General features: G+C 30.3%; 1 pseudogene; it reads right to left on the bottom strand.

Annotated features, from left to right (window-relative positions):
* Positions 1 to 3,883: 3,883 nt before the first annotated feature.
* Positions 3,884 to 4,621, bottom strand: LOC131614963 (ubiquitin domain-containing protein 7SL RNA1-like; annotated as a pseudogene).
* Between the last annotated feature and the right edge of the window lie 5,082 nt (positions 4,622 to 9,703).

The raw sequence follows: 9,703 nt of genomic DNA, 5'->3' as shown, positions 1-9,703 counted from the left end.
AATATTTTTTTATAAATAAGACCAAAGAAAATATTATAAAAGTTAAAGATTTTGAATAATTTAATCGTGATTGATTGACAATGAAAAAGGTATTTAACTTTTTTAATATATCAATTAATTTCATATTTATATATTGGATTTTGCTTTGAGGTCACATTTAAAAATCTAAAAGTATAATTGTGTATTGATAAAACTTTTTTAAATTTTTAAGGAATTTGTTTCTTTCGCAAATCAGATTTAGATGCAGTTGATGAAGTGATTTTTATATCTTAGGTCAAGTGAAGTGAATTTAAACTGAAGTAGGTCTTAGCCATTTGGACTTTTGGCCGACCCAAAACAAAATTAAATATACAATTTTTAACATAACCTTTTAACATTTTTCTTTTATATCATCTTAGGCTTATACTATCTAACATTTACTAATTCATTGATCAAACTGACCGATTTGTCCCTTGCACAAGTTGTATTTACAAATGAAAAATGGCATTTTCGTAATCAACTAAATACAACACAAAATTTTCACCTTTTTCAACAAGTGTTGCATTCACATTGGTCCAACTTGATTTAGTCTACTTTCCCTCCATAACACCCTTTGTTTCTACCATTCTTCTCTTTCTCTCCCATACCAACATACTCCAACCTAAGCTCTCTCCCTCTCTTTTCTTCCACTGCTCACACTTCAACCGAAGCTCTCTCTCCCTCTCTCCTCTTCCACTGCTCTCAGCTCTAGCTACAGAAACAGGTATGGTCTTCTACATCACTCTTCCTCTATGGATGTTTCTTTGTTTACCACTCACCACATCACTATGGAAGGATTGTAAGAAGTGTTTAAACAAACATTTTTGTCAATCTTTGTGCTATTTAACAAATACACAAGCATTATTATGTTTCATCATTAGAAAAAATTTCCATTTTGATTCATTGGTTGTTTTTTTTCGAAACACATTTGTAGTTGTGGTTGTTATTCAAGTTAGTTTGAACTGTTTTGATTCATTGGTTATTTTCTTTTTTCCGAAACACATTTGTTGTTGATGTGCTTTTCGTTTTTTACCATTTTTCTTTATGAATCTTTCACAAATAGATTTCTGTATATCCCTGTTTTATCCTATTTGTTTTATGGTATTTTTTTTACCCAATGGAGTATTTTCATGGATTTTCATGTTGAAATATTATTCTTAATATATTAGCTTTTGTTCCTAAAGGTAATACCAAACCCTAGCTTCTGAATAAATGTTATTGTCCTATTTTTAAATTATTTTATATTATTTTGTTTTTGTTTTGCAAAGTTGTGTTATCATGTTTGATGTTGTTTTGTCACATTATTCAGTTAAGAAAAACAACAATGTCAAAGGATCTCATTCTCATTCAAAACTTGGTCAAAGGGCTCCAAGTGAGGAAGTGTTAGCTGGAGATTTCGATTGAAGGATATGTTTCTTGAAGAATTAGAGTTCGAAGAATAAAATGGTTTTCGCTGGCCATTCATGAGAATAAATGGTTTTTTAAAAGCCATTTCCGAGGATGTTATTTATGATAAAGATGATTGAAATTGAAGCTGAATCGAGATAGATTGTCTTTGATACTTAAGCGTTTTTCGAAATACAAGAGTACTGAAGCTTAGAGTATTTCGTTGCATTCTCGTTAAAGATCACGTTGCCACGTATCGAAAGAGGATTCAGGCGGGAGGATTTGAATTTCGAAATATTCTGTATAACCGAACAAGCACAGATGGCGCCCCAGGGGTTCGAAACGCATGCATATGAGCAACGTGGCATTTCGTTAGCGTAGGACCGTTAGGGTCGAATTAGTATAAATAAGGGTCTTAGTATCAGGATCCAGGGTGTTCATTTTGTACAAATCACTCACAAATTACTCAAGTATCAAGTGTTAAGAGAAAGAGTTCGCTGAGAAATGTACGTATGACACCACACTTTTAATATGTTTGTATCTCTATTTACAGAATCAAAGTGTCTTTAAGTTTCTTTTACTTTTCGCCCAATTTTTCCTTCAATTCTAGTTTTCTTTTCGATAAGTCTTTACATTATTGCACTTTACATTTCTGTACTTTACGTTTCTGAAAGTTACATTCCTTTATCTTTTCGTCAAAGTTTTTACTTACATTTATAACCAGTTTATGTTTCAGTTGTGTACATTCTTTGTTAGTTTATTTCGCAAGTTATTTACATGTTCATACTATAACCAAGTTTCGAAGCAAAAGACCAGCAAACATGAACCAAATTATCTCGAGAGACAACTATTTGACTATGTCCTAGGATCAATCTAGTCGATCCTGCAAGTAACCAAAGTATATTTATAGTTTGGAGGACTAGCGGTTGTTTACCGGAAATCACCGTAAACAGGAAGATGCATATTAGAGTGGTTGACCTCTGGGTTGTTAAGGAGAAAACAGGATATAATATTAAATAAAATTATTTTGCTGCACCAAGTGTAGTTTAGAAAATAAATCTCTAATAGATTATTGTTATTTATTTTTGCATATCAAAAGATATGTGTTGATAAGGCTATTCATGCATGCTGGAAGTTTGAATTAATTTTTTTTTAATATATGGCATCGACATGGCTTTTAACCATTTGCTGCCAACACTATTTGTAACTAGGTAAACACTTTAACTCTAACCATAATAACTTAACTCTATTATATGCTTGTCAAGCATAAGCATAACTTAATTCTACTATATGTTTGGATGCACTATATATAAATGTCTGTCATTATGAATATTTCATGAACTGTATCATATTGAACATAGAGCCTAACTGTCTCAACTACTAACCGGTACAGACAGTGTAGCCTAACTTTTGTTGTAGTTGTTTAATACTATACAGTCTAGCTATTGTTGTACAGGAAAACCAAACTTTTGTTGTAATTGTGTAATATTATAATGCCTAGCTATTGTAGTTGTTTCTTGCTACGAAAAAATCATCATCATCAGCTTTTGCTCCCTGCTGTGAAAAATAATTCATATCCTGATGTTGACATTCATTCATACCCCAACTGTTTCATATTAAAAGAACAAGTTCTTTGGATATTAACTTAGTTGAAGCAACATCATCAAGTTTTCACTAATTTTTCTTCAGCTCACGGTCCGGTAGATGCAGGGATTGCAATTATGTGTAGTCAAATTGATCTTTAAGTTGCATTGTTGTGTTTTCAATTTCACTTGATTTGGTTTTTAAATCCACGACCTTTTCTCAAATATAATAAATTAATATTTCACAAAATTGATACTTATTTTTCACTAGATAACTTTTTTATTTATTTCACGGGTCATTATCAACATAATATATATTTTAATTTAATCAATCATTATCTTAATTTGTGAGACAAAATTTTTATTTTTAAATTTTTTCTCCCGTAAAATTATTAAATACACTTAAATTTATATGATTACTGTTCAATTTACAGTTAAGTAAATTATTTCATATTTTACATTTATATTTAAAATTTTACATTTGCATTTGTTAAATTTTTTTTCTCCAACTCACATGTCCTTTATTTAATGTGCCATGTTATAAAATTTTATTTTCTTTCTTCAACTCACATGTCCTTTACATTTGCATTTGTTGAATTATATAATGAGTCATGTTATCCTCAATTGTTATTGGACCGTCAATTTTTTAATTCAATATTTAGCCCTATTTTGCTAAAACATTATTATAATTAGAAGAAAAACAAGCATAAAAAAATAGTTATAAAGTTCATGAATGTATGTATAATTTATTTTTCAGAACAATGTAATCATTCCCACTAACAAATATCCATTACAACATCAATAAAGAAAACAAAATTTATTAATCAATTAATAAATTATTAAAATACACTAATTAAGCTAAAATAAGATCAAGAAAGTTAAGGTCAAAACATTTTTCATGATCCACCAGTGACACTACCATTGCAGATTTCAACAGTATCGCCTTGACAAACATTGTGCCTTCGAAAAGACTTATCATCATCCATAACATTCTGTTTATAAATAAAAAAGTAACCTTCTGGTGGAAGATGAAATTGAAGCCTTTGATTCAATTTATGAAGCTCTTTTCATAATTCTCCAACATTACTGGAAGCATTCATTTCAACAACTACTTTCTCTGTTCCACTTTTAGGCAAAACCATTAGCTTAAAACTCACCTCAATTTTGTTCTTCTTTGAAACATCACAATCGCGTAAGAACTGATTATCATGCAATTCGGTTCCGATTGAATGCAACACGACTTTGCTCAATGGGACAGTATTTTGATCAATGTCGCTAATTGTTTCTTTAAGCTTTAAAACAATATCGTTTTTGTCAATTTCGATAGGAATTTGAGATTTGGACGAAGGAGTTTTGACATTGAACTGAAATTTGGTATCTTGATCTCTTGGTAGTTTCTGATGACATGTATCTGCGGCGATAATCATAAGTTGAATGCGCGAGTTTTGAAAAATTGCGCACTTCCAAATGTCGTCGTTGTCTTGAAGAATCTGGCCATTGAAAATTAGAGTTTGTCTGGAGATTGGAATTCCTTGATACTTTTGAACTTTTTCTTTCATTAACAAAACAGTGTCGAAGAAACCTATTTCAATTGAGAATGCTCTTCCCCTTTGCACTTCAAAAGTTACATCCATTTTATGTAACTATAGCTCAATTCAATGATAAAGTGGAGAATATTCATATGGGAGAGTGAGAATTTAAGGAATGAAATCAGCATAGTAGAATTCAATGAATGTAGTATGACCAAACACGTGCAAAATAAGTTTTATGAATGTACCATTTATAACATAATTATAGGAATCAAACACAAAGTCAAATTAAGTGAAACCAATAAATTAAATGAAGTAAGCCCTTGACTAAGCACATTAAACAACTCATTACCAAAACAATAGAAAATATTGTTATATGAATGAGGAAATCAAGCATGAGCTAACAAAAGTATTTTTTTATTCTAGAACTTAAAATAAAATAATTTAAAATAATATAACATTTTCTACCGATTTCAAAAGTTTACAATATAATTGAAAAAAATTGAGTTAATATTTTGGATATTAAATTAGTGTCGCGTATCGAACACTTAAATATTCTCAAACTGCTTTGGCTTTTCAAGACCAAGCTTATCATCAAACCTGATATTGATTGATTCTTCCACTACAAGAGTTTCAGTATTGTATACTCTGTAGCCTTTTGAGCATTCAGAATATCCAAGTAGAAAACACTTCTGAGCTTTAGAATCAAACTTATGCAGATGATCTTTAGTGTTCAGAATATAGCATACACATCCAAATGGATGGAAATAAGAAATGTTGGGCTTTCTGTTCTTCCACAATTCATAAGGAGTCTTATTTAGAATAGGTCTTATAGAGATTCTATTCTAAATATAACATGCAGTATTAATTGCTTCTGCCCAGAAATGCTTAGCCATATTTGTTTCATTGATCATGGTTCTGGCCACTTCTTGTAGAGTCCTATTCTTTCGCTCTACAACTCCATTTTGTTGTGGAGTTCTAGGGCAAGAGAAATCATGGGCAATACCATTTTCTTTGAAATAAATCTCATAGAATCCGTTCTCAAATTCGCCACCATGATCACCTCTGACCTTTATGATTTTGCATTCCTTCTCAGATTGAATCTGAGTGCAGAAGTCAAAGAACACAGTATGAGACTCATCCTTGTGTTTCAAGAACTTTACCCACGTCCATCTGCTATAGTCGTCTACGATGACTAATCCATATTTCTTCCCTCTAATAGATGCTGTTTTGACTGGGCCAAACAGATCAATGTGCAGAAGTTCTAGCGGCCTAGAGGAAGAGACAACATTCTTAGACTTGAATGCAGGTTTTGAAAACTTCCCTTTCTGACATGCTTCGCAAAGAGCATCTGATTTATATTTCAGATTAGGGAGTCCTCTGACCAGATTAAGTTTGTTGATCTGAGAAATCTTTCTCAAACTAGCATGACCTAATCTTCTGTGCCAGACCCACTACTCTTCACTAACAGACATAAGGCAAGTAACCTTCTGATTTTTAAGATCTTGAAGATCAATCTTGTAAATTCTGTTCTTTCTCTTGCCTATAAATAGGATAGAGCCATCCTTTAGACTAATAACTTTGCAGGACTTTTGATTGAAGACAATGTTATAACCACTACAAGAAAACTCCTCCCCAGCGACATATATTAGCGACGTGGAAATCACGTGGCTCCAAATTGCTTGTTGCGACGTGACATTAACTTCGCAAGGTGTATTTTAATATTAAATCACTTTATAGCTATAAAGTAATCAGAAGTCAGGCCTGGGGTAATGTGAAAAAAGGTTGCGACGTGGGGTACACGTCGCTACATTAAATCTATAAATTAATTCATTAAAAGCCATAACGTTCAAATGGGGGAATATTCAAATTTTTGTAAAATTTGGTTGTGACGTTAGAAACACGTCGCAACTTTTACAACGTTCCACTGAAGTGACATAGTGGCTTGCAGGCAGAGGCATTAATAAATGTTATCGTTGCCATGTTGCGACGTGTATCTCACGTGGCAAATAGCGATGTGATTGGCACGTCGCTACATTGTGTATTTATCTACCCAATTCACTTCCCTCCACCACCATTCACGAACTCATTTTCCTTTTCTCTGTAAAACGAAACCCAGCAGAAGCAACTCTACCAAAATCCCCTCCTAAAATCCAACCCTTCTCTCCCAAGATCAATTCAATCGCAAATATTTTTTTTATATCAAAGGTAGTTAAAGTTACATTTGATATTTTGTTTATTTTCTTATAATTTCATTCTATATTTTGTTTTTAATTTTTGATTTTTTTTGTATAGATTTAGTAGATTGAAGAAGGTAGTAGATTGAAGAAGGAGGAGTAGATTGAAGAAGAGGTAAGTTATTTTTTTCTATTGTAGTATATTTTAAATAGATTTATTAGGTTATTTTTGTATAGATTTTAAAGAGATAAGTTTTTTATTAGATTTATTAGGTATATTTTTTAATAGATTTATTAGGTATGTTTGTTGAAATAGATTATTTTTGTATGTTTGTTGATATTTTTGTATGTTTGTTGAAATAGATTATTTTTGTATGTTGAAATAGATTTATTTGATATGTTTGTTGAAATCTATGTTTGTTGAAATAGATTTAACGAATTTTTTATTTAATATTTTACAATATATAAAATAGATTATTATAAATATTAATATAATAGTTATATATATTATAAAGTTTTCATTTTTAAGAATATAATATGGATATATATTATAAAGTTCTCACTTTAAAAAATAGATTATTATAACTTAAACAAACTTAATATATTCAAAACTAATATAATAGTTATATATATTATAAAGTTTTAATTTTTAATTTTTATTAAATATATTATTTATTATAATGAGTAATATTATACTATATTTAAAAAAAACAGAATATATATTATATTTATATATTTTAAAAATAATTTTTGCATATATAGAAATTAAATTTTTTATGTTTATAATAAAAAGATAATATTTTTATATTATGAATTATGAAAATAAAATATTAAAAAGAGAATATTTTTATACATATAAGTTATGAATTTTTTATGTTTATATAAAATAAGTTATTTTTTTTGAAAAATAGAAATATAAACAAACTATAATTAAAAATACATCATTTTTGTATATATTTGATAAAAATAGTTTTATTAAAAAAATTCTAATAGAATATGTTTTATATGTAATATATATTATTGTTTTTAAAAATAGAAATTATTATTAAAAATAATATACATATTAATCTTAATGAATGTAGAAGTTATGTTTACAAAATATTATTAATATTTAAAAATTAAATATAAAATATTATAAATTTACTTTTTGTAAATAGAATATATTATATATTTAATAAAAAATTATATTTATTATCTTTATGAACTATGGTGTTATATGAGTAGTACTTTTTAATATGTAATATATATTTATATGGTACATATAAATATATATTACATATTTTTAATAATAGTAAATATTTAATAGTAGTATTTTTATTAAATAATATTTTCAATATGTGTAGTTTAAAATGTGTAGTTAATAAAATAGTAACTTTATGGTTAACATATGTTCAATATAACATGTGTAGTTAAAAAAATTAGTAGTATTGTTATTAAATAATATTTTTAAGAATAGTAAATATTAACTAGTATACGTCTAAGAATAATATTAAGTTGATTAATATTATTAACTCAAAATGACAATGATTGTATAAATATGCAGTATGAAATATTATCGGTATTATCGTAGTTGGATGTACGATAGAACATTTCCAGGAAGAATGGGACTTAAACCCAATTTTATAGTTGGAGTTGAAGGATTTATCAGTTGGGCGTTTGCTCAGGAATTATGTCGAAGCGAAGGAGGAGTTATGTGTTCCTGTCTTAAATGTGAATGTAGATCAATAATTAGTGACCCACAAGAAATAACATCTCATTTTCATAGAAGGGGTTTCATTGCAAATTATTGGGTTTTGACGTTTAACGGTGAAGAACTGCCTAGTAACGTACCAGAGACTAGCAACTCTCATGCTTCAATTAGTCGGCCGCCTATGGAATATGAGGAAAACTTTAATCTGATTGGTGACATGGTTGAGGATGCTTTTGGTGTGAACGTGACCTATGATGAACCTGAAGATTTTGGTGGGGAAGAGTTTCCGAATGAGGAAGCGCAGAAATTTTATCAGTTGTTGAATGAGATGAATACGTCGTTGTTTGATGGATCATCTGACTCAAAGTTATCAATGTGTGTGAGATTGTTGGTCGCCAAGTCAAATTGGAATGTTCCTGATCAGTGTTTGGAATTCGTCATAAAAATGATGTTCGACTCAACTGCAATGAAAGACAACTTGCCTACAACATTTTATGAAGCAAAGAAGTTGGTGTCGAAGTTGGGCTTAAGAGTAAGAAAGATTGATTGTTGCATTAATGGTTGTATGTTGTTTTACGACAATGAGTTTGGTACTCAAGATGGGTTGTTGGAGGAATGTAAGTTTTGTATGAGTCCAAGATATAAAATTCCCAGTAGAGCCGTTAACACTAATCAAGACCGTGTAGCAGTAAAGTCCATGTTTTATCTTCCGATAATACCAAGGTTAAAAAGAATGTTTGCTTTAATGCACAGTGCAAGTTAAATGACATGGCATCACACAAATAAAACAAGTCCAGGCACCATGCGACATCCATCTGACGGCGAGGCATGGAAGCATTTTGATCGAATACATCCTGATTTTACCGCAGAACCTAGAAATGTCATGCTTGGATTATGCTCAGATGGTTTTACTCCTTATGTTCAAGCGTCGGGAAGTATGTATTCTTGTTGGCCAGTTATTGTAACCCCTTACAACCTCCCTCCTGAGATGTGCATGACAAAACCATACATGTTTTTGACGTGCGTCATTCCAGTACCTTCGAGTCCAAAAGCAGGAATTGATGTGTATTTACAACCTTTAATTGATGATTTGAAGAGATTGTGGATTGGAGAATGGACTTATGATGTACCACGTAAAGAAAACTTTACAATGCGAGCTTCTTTGATGTGGACCATCAACGACTTTCCAGCATATGGCATGTTGTCTGGTTGGGGTAAGCATGGCAAAATGGGTTGTCCGCATTGCATGAGAAACAACAAAGGGTTCACATTGGATAAAGGTGGGAAAAGCTCGTGGTTTGACTGTCACCGCAGATTCCT

This window comes from Vicia villosa, linkage group LG1 (genome assembly GCF_029867415.1).
Source record: "Vicia villosa cultivar HV-30 ecotype Madison, WI linkage group LG1, Vvil1.0, whole genome shotgun sequence".
Taxonomy (NCBI): Eukaryota; Viridiplantae; Streptophyta; class Magnoliopsida; order Fabales; family Fabaceae; genus Vicia; species Vicia villosa.
The sequence above is the reverse complement of the archived record's forward strand: the minus strand, read 5'-3'. Positions and strand labels throughout refer to the sequence as shown.